At 34.8% G+C, this 17,163-nt stretch overlaps 1 protein-coding gene across 12 annotated transcripts in view; it reads right to left on the bottom strand.

Annotated features, from left to right (window-relative positions):
• Window positions 1-17,163, bottom strand: part of Numb (NUMB endocytic adaptor protein) — a 161,709-nt gene that overhangs the window by 43,916 nt on the left and 100,630 nt on the right. The gene's annotated exons all lie outside the window — the stretch shown is intronic.

Raw genomic sequence — 17,163 nt, 5'->3', positions numbered from 1 at the left:
TTAAGATATTCTTATTTTAATTACCAATAGTGTCTTCATATGAAGAATTTAGAATGATTATTTCAAAGAGTTGTTATAGGAGAGTAAGTGAAAAAGCATATGGTGGAGCTGGGGTAGAGCTCAGTGGGGTAGCTCAGTGGTAGAGTTCTTGCCTAGTACATGTGAGGCACTGGGTTCAATCCTCAGCACCACATATAAATAAATAAAGATAAAGGTATGTCAACAACTAGAAAATATTTAAAAAATTATTTAAAAAATAAATATTGTGTCCATCTACAACTAAAAAAACAGTATATGACAGGCATCAAAAGTTACCTGAATCCATTGATTCTAAAGCATAATAGCTGGTGTGAGATAGTTATATCTTTATACATAAAAAATTATTCCAAGACAAAGATATATATATATATATATATATATATATATATATATATATATATATATGAAAAAATACAAACAAACCAACAATATTTCAAAGGACAGAGAGATCACACAACTTCTGTTATGGAAAATGCATAAAAGCAAGGAGGATAATTCAAGTTTTAAGAAGGTGGTATACCTAAGCTTAAAAGACATGTAGAATTTGATAAGGAAGAAATTGGAAGGCTGAGAAACTATTATAGAATGAAAAGAAATACATAAACAACATTATACACATGTAATAGGCCATTATATATCAGCAAGTATTCCTATTGACTGGAATATGAGATACATTTAGTTGGGGAATTTGAGTCCTAAAATATGGAGTCTACACTTAAGCCTAGAAACAATAGAGAGCAAACTTAAAAAAAAAATTGGGGAGTAGTACTGGGGATCAAATCCAGGGCCTTGTGCATGCTAGGAAAGTACTCTACCACTGAGTTATATCTGTAGCCCTTTTTATTTATTTTATGTTGAGTCAGGGTTTTGCTCAGTTGCACAGACTGGTCTCAAACTTGTGAACTCCTCCCCCTGCCTCCCAAGTAGCTGGGATTGCAGGCATGCACCACTGTACCCAGCATGATTTTTTTTTTTTAATGTAAAGTAGTAATGATTCAGATTATACCTTATTATGGGACTGGTCCTTGGTTAGAAAAGCAGAAGGGATAGTGGCAATATTACAAGTGCTCCCTTTTAAAAGGAAATTCAGGGTTTGGGTCTAGGTCCCTCACATTGGATGAAACCATAAAATCTGGACAGAATACATGGAGCAGCTATTTGAGATTTCTGAAAAGTAAATAATAGCAGATGAATCACAAAATGCCAGAATCCAAGATACTGTTGAACTGGTAAAGCATTTACTTACCCTTTTGCCTTTGGCACCTCCAGCCTAAACTTAACACAGATATGAATGATAGGGTACAAAAAGAACTCTGAGAAAAGTACTTCAGTTCTGGCTTGAGGACCATGAATGGCAACTCCTATGTTCAGAGAGAGTAAAGGGGTACCAGGATGTCCAGTGGTGATGGTGGTGGTAGTGTAGCAACAGGAAAACAATGAAAATCTTCAAGGGCCACACCTTCCTTTCTGTTTAGTGGAACTGTATATGATTATAGGAAGATAATATACACCCCCCCAACTCTTTCTCACTATGAATCTCTCTCAATTTGATCCTAGATTGAAGTGAAATTATGAGAACATGGGATAAAGCAGAATAATCAGAGAACCAAAGTATCAGGTTCTTGGATACATTCAAGGAACCAGAAAATATTAAGGAGAGTACAGGGAGGACAAAGCTTGGAAAACTGATCCCAATTTGTTTATGAATTCCTGGATTTATCCTGGAACTATAAAGTAAGAATCTGCTCCTAATTAGCATACCAGAGACTTTAGAGCTAAACCAATGGATAAATCACCTCATAGTTCCAGAATTGTCAATGGTGATACATACATAGAAGATTATAATAAAGGCTTTGAAAAGTAAATCAATACAGGTTAAGCATTATCTAACCCCTAAATCTGAAATCCTCCCAAATCTGGAATTTTTTGAGTGCAGATATAACACCACAAGTGGTAAAGCCCACACCTGGCCTCAGGTGATGGGTCATACTCAAAATACAAAGTACATTAAAAACATTGTATAAAGTTACTTTAGGCCATGTGTATGAGGTATAAATGAAACACAAATGAATTTTGTGTTAAGACTTGAGTCCTATCCCCAGGATATCTTATTACAAACATGCAAATATTCTAAAACCTAAAAAAAAAAAAAAAAAAAAATTTAAATCTGAAAAACACCTCTAGTCCCAAGCACTCTCGGATAAGGAATATGCAACCTGTATCAGAACCATAGCCAAGCAGTCCAGCAAGTTTTAACTTGCTGCCTGAAACCTAACTAGATTGACTGTCTGCTAAAATAAAAATAAGAATATTCTTGGGACTAGGAGTATAGCTCAATGTTACAGCACTTTCCTAGCATGCACAAAAGCCTGGATTCCATCTCTATGATGGAACCACACCTTACCACACCAAATCAAACCAAATCAAAAACCTCCATAGGATTTTAATGAAGACCCAAATTCTTACAATGCAATATCCAAAATCAATTGGCATTTGATTTCATGAATTTTTTTTTTTTTTTTTTTTTGGTACCAGGGATTGAACCCAGAGGCATTTAACCAGTGAGCCACATCACATCCCCAGCCCTTTTAAAAAATATTTTATTTAGAGATAGGGTCTTGCTGAGTTGCTTAGGGCCTCGCTAAGTTGTGAAGGAGGCTGGCTCTGAATTTGCAATCCTCCTGCCTCAGCCTCCCTAGCCGCTGGGATCATAGGCATGCACCATTGTGCCTAGATGATGTCATGAAAATTTTAACTTTTTTGGAGAAAAAAAAATCCATATCTACAAACTTCAAAATTTACAGTTATATGAATTATCTGACAAAGACTTTAAAGCAGTTAAAAAATGCAACAGCTAATAGTCTAGAAACAGAAGAAAAATGGAAAGTCTCAGGAAAGAAAGAGAAAATATAAAAAATACCAAATGGAAATATTCAAACCGGTAAGTAAAACCACTAAAATGAAAACACACTCAATAGGAGAATGGAGATGACAGAAGAAAGAGTTGGTGAATTTGAAGATAGAAAAAATTGAAACTGAATTTACACCTAGCATCATACTTAACAGTGAGAAACCAGATGCTTTGCTCCTCAGATCTGAAACAAGGCAAGACTGTCCCCTTACCACTCCTATTCAACAAACCTGCATTAAAACTTGAAAAGTAATTTTGTATATTTTGGTTTTTAGCTCCTTCAGAAATAATATAAAAGACCAAAAGTAGAGAAAGAAGGAAAAGGCATTTCCTGAGCATAGGAAAAAGGAAATAACACTGATCACCTACAAAGTGCTAGTAACTGAGTGCTTTAAACATTCAGTAATTACTCAGAAAGATATGTATGATCACCTGATTTTAAAACTGAGGAAAGAAAATAAGGTTCAAGAATGCTGAATAATTTCCCAATGCCACATATTTAGTTAGTAAGGGAGAAGAAGGATTTAAAATCTTGATTCCAAAGTTTTAGAGTCTTCCCGCTTGACTTTACCTCAATTCAAGAAAACCTTCTCTAGTTACTCACTCCTATTACAAGCAAACCTAAAAAAACCAATAATTTTCTTTTGCTATATTTGTTTCCTACAACTTTGAAAATAAAAGCCATTTCATCTGAAAATTTTTCCCTCTCACAGGGCTAAAACTGCGTAATAAGCAAGCCTTTCTGAAAATACAGTGAAAACTCTAAAATAATTTCATCATTATTCACAATTCAATTTCTCTCAAGTTTCAGAATTTCTACTTTGAAAAGAATTATTAATGTTTTGAATAACCAATAAAAAAAAAGATGAGGCTGATTGAGAGGTTTAATGACATTTAAATGGTACTGTCCAAGTTCTCTTTATTGAGAAAACTTTAAATACAATTGAAATTGATGGATTTTTGTACTTCTCAAGTACAACGATTCTTAGAGATCATTCTAGCTCATATATATGACTTGTAGAGGGTAGATTATTCATTTTTTTAAGCTATAGGAAAATATATTCTTGAACTGGATTAATTTATTTTCTGCTTTATCCTTAATTCTATAGTTCTGCATTTTATGTACATCCTTAAAAAAAGATCCTCTTTAAGACTATACTAATCTTCAAATTCTAAATAAGTCAAAATCAAAAATACACAGAAATGAAGTTTAAAATTCCAGTTGAGTGGCAAAATCAGTTGATAGCTTTTATACTACAAAGCTTAACATCAGAATGTAATATTAGCTTTTAACAAAATCAAAGAAATAATTTTTGGGGGGAGTATTGGGAATTGAACCCAGGAGAACTTTACCACTGAGCTACATCCCCAGCCCTATTTATGTACGTATACATGTATTTATTTTTGGTGCCAGGGATTGAATCCAGGAGTGCTTAACCACTAAGCCACTTCTCAGCTCTTTTTAAAATTATTTTTATTATTTTTTATTTTGAGACAGGGTCTAAGTTGTTGAGGGCTTGAGGGCTTTACTAAATTGCAGAGGCTGGTGTCAAACTTGCAATTCTCCTCGTTTAGAGTCACTGAGATTTACAGGCATGTGCCACCACACCCAGCATAGAAATAATTTTTAAAGAACTTCAATTAATGAATGAAAATGTTTTAGAACAAAGTGATTGCTTTCTTTAATATTTTCAGTTAATCTAGAGTTAATCTTTTTAGAAACTCTAACTTTTATTTCACAATGTTGAGAAGCAACACTCGGAACAAAAGTTCAAGAGAAAAATTAGAAGATAAGGGTCAGTGTCCAGCTTGTGTGTTTTTTGACCCTTAAGAGTAAAAGTTATGGGAAGTTCAAAGGGTAGTGGAAAAATTCTAAAATCTACTTTTGCTTAGAGTACAGTTTCCTGAGTGCTCACTATAAGTATACACTAAACACTCTGCATGTATTTCCCACTTAATTCTAATACCTTTGAGACACAGGGACAATTAAAATCCTCATTTTGAAAATAAGGAAACAGGTATAGAAAGTTTAAGTAACTTATTCAAGGTCATTTGGCTTAAACCCAAGCAGATTGACCCAAACATAATGCTCATATCTATCTAGCTTTCTAATACTTCAGACACCAATCATAAAGATAAACTAAGGCCAAAAGAATTAAATATCTAAAAGAATTGCAACAGTTATAAATCAGTAAGAATGTTCACCTTTTAGTAGATAAAATAACATTTAGCTCTATGCTGAAAGAGTATATCTTCCTTAGGGGAAATATGAATAGTATGAAATCCAAGAAGATATAAATATTTATGCATTGTATTTCAATTCTTATGTATAATGAATTTTGAAAATTTCCATTTCTAAATGCTTATTTTCTATCTAGATTCATGTTTGGTTCTACCCACTGATCTTAAAAATGAAGATCAGGAATAAGGCAATGTTTCTCAAACTTGGCATCATTGAGTCTATATTTAGTACACATATAAGGCTATCAAATTTTGGAGAAATTTAATATTATTAGAGTAATATATATTATATGATATATAATAATGTTTCATTATTATGAAAGCATACTGATAAATTTTCATAAGTATTATGTGTTAAGCTCCATAATGAATAGCTTGAGCTTTAAAATAAATTTCTATATGTCTTTATTATCTTTTTTTCTACTAAATTAGAAAAGTCAAAATTGGCTCAATATGATAGGCTGTCAGAAATATCAACTGTTCAGTGGCTCTGCCAACTACTTCAAGATGTTTGAATTGAACTCAAGATTCAGAAATAATAATAGTACCTTGGTACTGAAAACTATGTCTTTGCTACTCAGATTCTACAGCAATGGGCATATTATATCAATTTCAGGAAAGCTGTATTCGCCAGCTTAGAAGATCGTGATAAGTAGGTTTTAAAGTCATTCTTAAGTTGAATTCAGTTCTAGGAAATATTTCTTCATGTTCTGTTGACATTTGACTACTTTAAAAAATATATTCCTAATTTCTTTGTTCAATAAATAAGGAAAATCAAGAACTGGAGAAAGTAAAATCTCGGCAACTGAGCTATATGCCTACAGTTCTGACATTTAAAAAAAGCCGATATCTCATGGTTGGTATTTGTCATATATACTATTTATTTCTAAAATGTGTCTGTTATTTTAGTTTTGTTTTGGAGCACTGGGGATTGAACTCAGGGGCACTCTACCACTAAATTACATTCCTAGTCCTTTTTTATTTTTAGATAAGGTTTTCCTGGGTTGCCAAGATTGGCTTCAGACTTGTGATCCTCCAGTCTCAGCCTCTGAAGTAGTTAGGATTACAGGCAGGCACGACTGTGCCATCTTATTTTGCTTTTTAATTCATTCTCTATCTTTTGGTTATTGACTTGAAATGCCAAATAAATATATTTTAAAATCACATTATCTTGGACTTTCTACTTTTGGTCTACTGATATTTCTATTTTGACACCATAACATGCCATTTTCATCATTACAATTTAAGAACAAACTTTAATATTTGCTTTGGCAAAATTTCACTAATTTTTCTTCCACAGAATTTTCCTAGTTAGTTCCTTGTGTTTACTGCCCTGTGTTTATTCTTTGACATAAACTTTAAAATAATTTCGTTTTGCTCTCATAAAAAAAAGACCTTTGGTATTTAAAATTGCCTTAAATTCACTGGTTAAGAAAAACAAACACTGTTAGTTAGCTCTCTGTCACTATAACAAATACCTAGACAATCAATATATAGAGAAAAAAGGTTGAATTTGGGCTCACAGTTTTGAAGAGTGTGGCAGAGCAAAATCACTTCATGGATAGGAAGCGAAAGAGGAAGAGGAAAGGGATGAGATCCTGCTATTCCCTCAGGGACATGCCCCCAATGACCATACTTCCCACTAAGCCCTACCTCCTAAAGGTTCTGCCACCTCCCAACAACACCATGCTGGGAACCAAACCTGTATCACACACACCTTTCAGGGACTCTTAAGATCCATGCTATGCCATACTATGCCATTTTACCCTCAGCCCCCAAAGTTTCATGTCTATCCCATAGTGCCAAAGGCACTGAGTCTATTTCTAAGAGTACCCAAAATCTTAACTGGTCAAGCATTGCTCAAAAGTCCAAGTCAGAGACTTAAGGCAAACTCAGCTATAAACCCCTGTGAAAAATCAAAAAAGAAGTTCCATACCTCCAAGATCCAATGTTGGGACACATTCTCCAAAAGGAGGAATAAAAGGAATGACAGGACCAAAGCAAGACAGAAATCTACCAGGGCAGCCATTCAAACTTCATGCTCTATGTCCAGAATCCAGGATAAACTGTGATGGGATATGGACTCCCAAAAGCTTGGTTAGTCCTGCCTCAAGGCTTTTGCTGGTTGTAGCCCAATGGCCATTCTCTTGGGCTGCCTTTGCATGCTGCCTGCAGCTTACCTTGGCAGATATTCCACATTGCTTGCAGCTCTAACTTCCTGAGCTTTCCATTCAGTTTGAGCTTCACTCTCACAGCTGTGCCACGCTTTGCCCTGTCTGTCAGGGGCTGTTTGCAGGCACCCTGCAACACACTGGTTGGTCTCCCAGGCTTTCTTTTGAAATCTCAATGGAAGCCTACATGACCCCACAACTCGTGCATTCTGCATATCTGTAAAATCAACATCTCACGGAAGACACCAATGTTTGCCACCACATGTGCTATTCCTAGATCTGCTTGAACCATGGCTATTGTGAGCACTAAGGGTCTTGCTAGCTGAACACAGAGAAACAATTCCTGATGCTGTCCTGAGTGAGCACAAGTACACTGGGGTTCTAATGGCCAAATACTTTCCCCTGGAATGCCTTTGAAAAAAATGTCTATTTCTACATCTCTGAGACTGTTGCAGCCTTGTTGCAGATTGCTAAGATGTCCTGCAGGCATCTTTCTTATTGTTCCAGTGTAGAGCACTTGGTTACTTTTTTTTTAATTTTTAGTTTTATTTTTTAGTTGTTGATAGACCTTTATTTATATGAGGTGCTGAGAATCGAACCCAGTGCCTCACACACGCCAGGCAAGTGCACTACCCTAAGCCCCAGCCCTAGCCCTTTGGTTACTTTTTAATGATGTTGATCTCTGCATTCTCTCTGGCCATATGTGCTGCTCCTTTTCTCATCAAGCTACAAAATTTTCATATATTTCTGCTTTGTTTCTTTTTCATCCCAACTCTCACTACAAACTTGGCTAAAAGAAGCCTGTAATAACTATGCTGTAATCTGAGTGCTCTGCTGCCTTAAAATTTCCTCTACCAGATAAATTAGTCCATTGCCTTTAAACCTGGCCTTCTATAATGTATCAGGTATGGACAAAATTCAGACAAATTCTTTGCCATGGTGTAATATGGATTGCCTCTAGTTCAGTTACCAACTGAGTCCTGGTTTCCATATGAAACTTCATCAGCCTGGACTTTACTGTGCTTGGCTTACATTTTGATCTTTTAAGATCTCACCAAAATCACCCATTAAACTCTACCTATAGCATTCTAGTTTTTTTCTAGCCTGTTACTTCAAACTTTTCCAAACTTCTCCTGGAAAGTAATTCCAAAGGCTGTCTTCCACATCATGAGGTGTATAATAAGAGCAAAGAGAAAAAACTGGTAACAAATTTTCTGTGCTAGTCTTTTGATACAACAAATACCTGAGATAATCAACTTATAAAGAGAAAAGGTTTCTCTTGGTTTACAGTTTCAGAGGTTCCAGCCCATGACTAGTTAGTCCTGTTCGGTTGGGCTGGTGGAAAGGCAGCAAAACATGGCCAGGGTGAGTGATGGAGCAAAAACTGTTCACAGAAGGAGGAAAAACAGAGCAGGGGTGTGGAACAAGGTAAACCTCCAACAACCAATAACCCAATGACCTCCCAGTAGGTCCCCCCTTTTAAATTTTCCACTACCTCACAACAGTGCCTCCCTGAGGAGCAAGCCCTTACCTAGCATATGGACCTCTAGGGAACGCATAAATATCTAAACCTTAGCATTGTTATAATACTGAGTCAATCCATTCAGTACTTTTTAATCAAGTCTTTTCTCTTAATGAAGTTTTACAGTACCTTTACATGTATTGTACATTTCATTATAGATTACTAAGAATTTCATAATTTTGTTGCTACTGTGAATAGGTTTGCCCTTTACATTATTCATCCCTCCCTCCCAATCAGCTTCTGGCAACTGCTGATCCTTTTGACTGTCTCCATAGCTTTGCCTTTTCCAAAACAGCATTTGGAATCATTCAGTATATAGCCTTTTCAGATTAATGTCTTTCACTTAGCCATGTGCATTTCAGTTTCTTCCGAGTCTTTTCACAGATTGATAATTCACTTTTTTTTTTAGTGCTAAATTAATATCCCATTGCCTGGATAGCACGGTTTATCTACCTACTGAAGGACATCTTGGTTGCTTCCCAGTCTAGCAATTATGAATATAGTAAGTTTTCCAACTCATTTGAGTTGAGGATGACTGCTGAATAGCATTAGAGATTTTCTTAGTTTTATAAGAAACTGCCACTGTCTTGCAAAATGGCTGTTTTCATTTTCCCATATCTTTGCCAAACTTTGCTTCTTTGTTTTAAATAACAACAACCCAAATAGGTATGAGGTGGCATCTCACTGTCGTTTTGATTTCCATACCTGTAATAACTAATGATGTTGAATATCAATATTTTCATGTACCAACAATTTTGTATTTTGTATCATATGCAGTAAATGAAAGTTCCAGTTGCTTCACATCTTTGCCAGTATTTGGTGGTATTAGTGTTTTGGATTTTGGCATTCTTTTTTTTTTTTTCTTAATATGTTTTAGACATTGATGGATCTTTATTTATTTCATTCATTATATACAGTGCTGAGAATCGAACCCAGTGCCTCACACATGCTAGGTAAGTGCTCTACCACTGAGCCACAACCCTAGCCCTGGATTTTGGCATTTTAATAAGTGTATACACATATTTTTATTTGTATAATCTTTTTCTTTCTGATTGCTTTAAGAATTGTCTTAGGCTGGGGATGTGGCTCAAGCAGTAGCGCACTCGCCTGGCGTACGTGCGGCCCGGGTTCGATCCTTAGCACCATATACAAACAAAGATGTTGTGTCCGCCAAAAACTAAAATAAATAAATAAATAAAAATTAAAAAAAAAAAAAAGAATTGTCTTAGTCTTTGGTATCCTGTAGTTTCATTTGTGTCCAAGTAATCCACTAATTTCTTATGGCTGATTGGGATATAATTCATGTACCATACAATTTATTCACTCAAAATGTACAATAGTTTTTGGTATATTATTAACTTTAAAATTCTGGTAAAACACGTATAAAATTTACCATTATAGTAATTTCTAAGTGTATAATTCAGTGGCATTAATTATATTCACAATGCTGTACTACTGTTCAGTGCTATTTATTTCCTAAACTATTTTATTGCTCTAACCACAAACTTTATAACTATTAAGCAGTAATTCCCCATCCACTCTTTCCCCACAACTCCTGGCAACCTCTAATCTACTTTATGTCTTCACGAATCTGCCTCTTCTAGCTATTTCAAAGGGGAATCACATAATATTTGTCCTTTTGGGTCCAGCTCATTTCACTTAGTGTATTTTTAAGGTTCATCATATAGTAGGCATGTATCAGAACTTTATTCCTTTTAATGGCTGAATAATATTCCACTTCATGTGTATACCACATTTTATTCATCCATTCATCTATTGACTAACACTTGGGTTGTTTCTACCTTTTGGCTTTTGTGAATAAGGATTCAATGAACACTAATATGTAAGTATCTATTTGAATCCTTGCTTTCATTCCTTTGTGTATATCCTCACGAGTGTAATTCTATTAGCTTTTTGAGGAAATAATAAACCATTTTCTACCCTTTTGCACCATTTTACATTTCCCATGCAATGTAGGAGTTTTCATTTTCCCATATTCTTGCCAAACTTTGCTTATTTAAAAAAAATATTTAGTTGTAGATGGACACAATACCTTTATTTTATGTATTTATTTATTTTGGGGGTATGAGGATTGAACTCACTTGACCACTGAGCCACATTCCCAGGCCTATTGTATATTTTATTTAAAGGCAGGGTCTGAGTTGCTTCGCACCTCGCTTTTTTTTCACCTGGCTTTGAACTTGAAATCCTCCTATCTCAGCCTCCCAAGATGCTGGGATTATAGATGTGTGCCACCATACCCAGCTATTTTATTTATTTTCATGTGGTACTGAGGCTCGAACCCAGTGCCTCACACGTGCTAGGCAAGCACTATATCACTGAGCCATAACCCCAGCCCCTGCTTATTTGTTTTAAATTACAGCCATCAAAATAGATGTGAGGTGGCATCTCAATATGGTTTTGATTTGCCTATCTTTAATGTCTAAAGATGTTGAGTATTAATATTTTCATGTGCCAGCAAAATTGGCCCTTCTGTATTTTCTTTGGAGAAATTCAATTTCCCCTCCTTTGTGCATTTTTAAACTGGGCTGTATATCTTTAAAATTATTGAGTTGTAAGAATTCTTTCTATATTCTGGAACATTATACTCTGATCAGATATAGGATTTTCTGTATTTTTGCTATCTGTAGTTACCTGTTCACTTTTTTGATTATATCTTTTGATGTACAAAAGTTTTTAACCTTGATGAAGTTCTACTTTCTATTTTTCCTTTGACTGCTTGTACTTTTCACATCAGAATCCATTGCCAGATCCAAGTTTGTCAAGATTTATTGCTGAGTCATCTCCTAAAAGTTTTATTTATGTTGTTGGTTTATTTTAATTTCGGAATATGATTTATGTGCTGAATTTCATTTTATTTTTAAATATTTATTTTTTAGTCTTAGGTGGACATAATATCTTTATTTTATTTTTATGTGGTGCTGAGAATCTAACCCAGTGCCTTGCGCATGCCAGGCAAGCACTCTAACACTGGGCCACAACCCCAGCCCTGAACTTCTTTTTTTTACTTTGGAAAATCCATTTGTCCCATTACCATTTGATAAAGAGACTATCTGCTGAGAGCCACAGCCGAGTTGGAATGGCCCCTGGCATTTTGCCAATAGTATTGATTGAGAGGCGAGCCATTAAGATGATGCTGGATTGATTCAATTGTATATTAGACCTTTACTGGCCTGCTACATTGGCCTGCTACTTTGGAGTTCTCCCGGGATTCCTGGAGAGTTCGCATTGGTTGGGGAAGTGCCGGAGGAGGGATTTCTGGTTGGTGGTTCCTGGAGGAGCCGCGTGGGTGGCGTTCGGGAGAGTTCCCGGGGAGCGTGTGTGCAGTGTGCTGGTGGAGTTCAGAAATAAAGTTTTGTTCCTGCTTGAGTGGCTCATGATTTGTGCCCAGCCAGACTGTGGCAACTATTCTTTCCCCATTGGTCTTGGTACTCTTGTTAGAAATCAATTGGCCATAGTCATATAGGTTTATTCCTGGACACTAGATCCAATTCCATTGTTCTGTATGTCTATCCTTATGCCAATATTACAATAATTTGATTACTGTAGCTTTGTACTAAGTTTTAAAATCAAGTTTGCTTTCATTGTGATGATGAAGTCCTCTTTCTTCTTACACCTATTAATGTGATGAATTATATTTATCAAATTTGCCAATACTGAACCATTTGTGAATTCTTGTGTTAAACTCTACTTTGGACTTTGGTATGCTTTTAAAATCCATTTGGTACTTTTCTTTTTAAATATTTTTTTAGTTGCCAATGGTTTTTTTTTTACTTTATTTGTTTATTCATATGTGGTGCTGAGGGATTGAACCCAGGGCCTCACACATGCTAGGCAAGCACTCAAGCCACAACTCCAATCCCATTGGTACTATTTTTATGACTACTTCTTCATGTATGGTCATAAGTGGATTTGAGCTATAATTTTCTTTTTATTTTTGTGCTTTGTTAGGTAGCTGTATCAGATCAATGTTGCAAAAAATGTGAAAACTGTCCATTTTTTTCCTACATAGTTTAATACAGTTGAATAGCATAGGTATTATCCTTTGAGGATTTGAAAGAACTGACCTGTGAAGCCATTTATACCCAGTCCTTTTAGAAATACTTTTTGTTTTATTTTTTTTAACTTTTTTTTTAACATAATGCCTTTATTTTATGTGGTACTGAGGATCGAACCCGGGTCCTGCCCATGCTAGGCAAGCACTCTACCACTGAGCCACAATCCCAGCCCTACTTTTTGTTTTATAACAGCTTTCTCTAGTTTCTTTTCCCCTACTGTTAGGAGTCTATTCAAATTTTCTTTCTCTTTTTTTTTAAACTTCAGTTTATTTTAATAAGATATATTTTCCTAAAACACTCAGTTTATTAAATTTTCAAAATTATCAACATAAATTACAAGTACGCAACTTAATTTTGGGAGGTCTCTGGTTGGGTCTCCCCACTTATCTCCAGTGTATGTATGTCAGTATGTATATTACACTCTCTCTCACCACACACATATACACACACACACACACACAGTGTTTTCTTTCTTTTTCTTTATTAAGGCTCATTTCTACTACTAACTTCTAGACTAACTTCAGTCTCTGTGTTTTCACTTCAAATTAAGAATAAAATTTAAAAGTAGGCATTTATTTATTTATTTAGGTACTGGGAATTGAACCAAAGGGTGCTTTACCACTGAGCTACATCCCTAGTTCTTTTTATCTTTATTTAATTTTAAAACAGGGTCTCAGTAAGTTGCTTAAGGTCTCACTAAAGTGTTAAGTCTGGCTTCAAACTTGTGATCCTTCTGCCTCCTGAGTTGCTAGGATTACAGGTGTGAACTGCTACACCTGGTGAACGTAGGCTTTTATGGACTGGCATTGTAGCTCATTAGTAGAGCACTTTCCTGGCATGTGTGAGGCCCTGGGTTCGATCCTCAGCATCACATATAGATACATAAATAGAACCCCCCCCCCCACTCCAAAAAAAGAAAGTAGGCTTTTATGATATTTGAGTTCCCTTTAGTTTGAGGAATGAATACAAGATTCTAAGAATTTCTAAGTTTTCATTCTATCACCTACCTTAATCAATTCATTTGGTCACATATGGCTACTCATGCCAACAACAACCACCAAAAAGAAACTTGGTAGAATGCAGAGAACAAAATATTCTGCATTTGGACTGACTCTCAGTTGTATTATCTATTTTAGAAATGTGAAGATGGAAATCAGCCTGTATCTTATTAGACTATGAGAAAAACTTGCCTATTTGAAATAAACATTATTAAAAAGGTCTTTTTCTTCTCTGAGACACTACCTCACTGAAGAATTGCAGCTGACTTATGCTTTAATGGCTAAAATATTTGACACTGGGACTTCTTTTGTCTGTATTCCTTTCCCAAACTCCCTCTGAGTAAGGGAACTTTTATTCACAAAAATGTACTTAGAAAAACTATTATGTGGAATTTCGTTCTTGAATGAATCAAATCATTTTTCCCATTCTTGAAAAAAAGTATTTATAAAATAGATACCAACCCCCACTTTGGTAATATTATCCATGAGAAGAAACAGAGCTCTGATGTGAGACACTGTACCATTAGCAGTTCCCAGCATTAATAAAAAGTAACATTATAATCATTAATTTATAAGGAATTATAAGGTATCTTATCACATATACATAGTCTATGCTATATAGAAAATACAGTATGTAGATGTGCAGAAAACAATATCAAACCTTGTTTTGTATCTTTACCAAAGAGGAATAGTGAAATCAAATTAAATAGGCTAGTTTTTAACTATAAATTTGTAGTACAATTTATAGTTATAAACAAATCACGACATAAGCAAATGTATTAAATATAATTTTATAAGTTTAGTTCTTAAAAAAAACTAAAAAGTGAAGTTTTTAGTTCTCTTATTTGTTGATGGACCTTTATTTTATTCATTTAGTTATATGCAGTGCTAAGAATGAAACCCAGTGCCTCACACTTGTGAGGCAAGTGCTCTACCACTGAGCCACAACCCCAGCCCTAAAAAATTCACTTTAAAAATGTTACCCTAGATGTCAACAAAGTTAAGTGGTTTAGACGGGGTCATGTAACTAATAAATTAACAGAGCCAATAATAGAACTTTGGTCTTCTTTTGGGCATGGTAGGGCATGCCTGTGTGCCTCCTGAAAACAGTGCATACCACCAATGAATATTTTGGGTATGGGGGGAACTGAAGCTAAATCTGATCAAACCTATGAAACTACCAACTCAAAAGAAGTAAAGGAAATGCAGGAACATGTTAAACAAAATGAGTTTTTTATTTGCACCTTAGTTCAGAACCTACAAGAGAAGTGGGCTCCACTGAACACCCCATGCTCTCAGCTGGAACAACTGAAATGTATGCCCTAGCAATTGAAGCAAATCATAGGTAGACAGAGCCTTGCCAAAACTTAATCCAGCCTCAATTTTTTAATACAAAATCTGACAAGGATATTACAAGAAAGGAAACTTTATAGGTCAATCTGTCTCAAAAACAGATATAAAATTTCTGAACAAATGTTAGCAAATAAAAGTTAGTAATATACTCAACTTGATTGTGGTGGGTATTAAGTTGAGATTCCAGAAATGTAAGGTTGGTTGTTCAAAATATTCAGTCAGTGAGGTCTACCACTTAACAAAACTAAGATAAAAATCATAACCATTTTCACAGTTGACACTGTTAGTTGCCTATAAGATAACCATTCCTTCAACCAGTTTCCCTGTTAGAAGAGCCTACCTCTATGGTATAGATTGAAAATAAAAAATAATTGTTTTCTTGGCTTTCCTTGTTATTATGTTTTCAGCATTTCCTTTGATCCTAATAAGAATCAAGTGTGTGTGTGTGTGCGTGTGTGTGTAAAGAACTATCCCATCCAGATACAAAAGTTACTTGCTTCCTAACTTTGTATCTTTAGATAATGATAACCCAACTATTCCTTAACTGGGTTGCTGGATTCTGTTTGTAATGTTTTATCCAGAGCTTTATATTGATATCTATAAATTAGTTTAGCCTAATCTCCTTTTTTGATGTTCTATGTCTTTTTAAATAATACATATATAAAAAGAATTTATAAGTTTATAAAACAAACTTAAAAGGCTTTTATGAATAGATTAAACAGGAATTTTATCTTTTTTTAAGGTTTAATACTATTTCTTTTTTTAAAATTTTTTTTATATGAGTAGACCTTTATTTTATTCATTTACTTATACGTGGTGCTGAGAATCGAACCCAGTGCCTCACACATGCTAGGCAAGCGCTCTATCACTGAGCCACAGCCTCAGCCCCTACTATTTTCTTTTTTTTTTCTTTTAAATCTTTTTTTTTTCAAGATTTAATACTATTTACTTTTATTTTTTTAGGAGTTAGTTTTGGTCATTTTAAGAATATTATCAAGTTTTTTCCCTGTTTTTCAGGTTTTTGTGTATAGAGTAAATTTTTCAAGTTTCATCTCTATTTTCCCATTTTATTTTTATTTGATAAATCACATGCAGCAACTTCTAGTTTGGCATAACATTTTATACCCCAAATCACAGATTTTAAAGAATAGTTTTAGGGCTGGGGTTGTAGCTCAGTGATAGAGCACTTGCCTCACACATGTGAGGCCCAGGATTCGATCCTCAGCACCACATAAAAATAAAGATATTTTGTCTATCTACAACTAAAAAAAAATTTTTTTAAGGAATAGTTTTAATTGTAGATGGACACAATTCATTCATTCATTCATTTATATATGGTGCCGAGGATTGAACCTAGTGCCTCACATGTGCTAGGTAGGTTCTACCCCTGCTCCACAACCAGAGCCTCTGAAGTCACAGATTATTAAATGGTAGATGGATTAGGAACTAGCCTCTTAGAAATAAAGAAGTAGGAAGTCTACTTTCTCCACCATGGTTTCTTAGTTCCATGTAAAATAAGAAATGCCTGTTATTAAAATATCTCTCATAATTTCTAGCACAATGACAATCCTTATCTTAGAAAGGTGTGGTCCTCTAAACCATCTAGAAGATCATTTAATAGAACAAAATGTTGGTCTAGGAGATAAATTCTACTATCCATATGCTCAATTCTCCAGCTGGTTTATCCTACTTGCACATAATTCCTACGAACAACTGAATAAATGCTTTATAGCCCACGAAACAAAGGGATAAGAAAACACTTTCATCTCATTTAACAGTGAGTTAAAATAATCAAACTAACTTATAAACATAACTAATAAGTATGAATTCTGCATTCAGTTCCTTAATC

The sequence above is a fragment of the Callospermophilus lateralis genome, chromosome 3 (assembly GCF_048772815.1).
Source record: "Callospermophilus lateralis isolate mCalLat2 chromosome 3, mCalLat2.hap1, whole genome shotgun sequence".
Taxonomy (NCBI): Eukaryota; Metazoa; Chordata; class Mammalia; order Rodentia; family Sciuridae; genus Callospermophilus; species Callospermophilus lateralis.
Note: the sequence above shows the minus strand (reverse complement) of the source record. Positions and strands in the feature narration are given on the sequence as shown.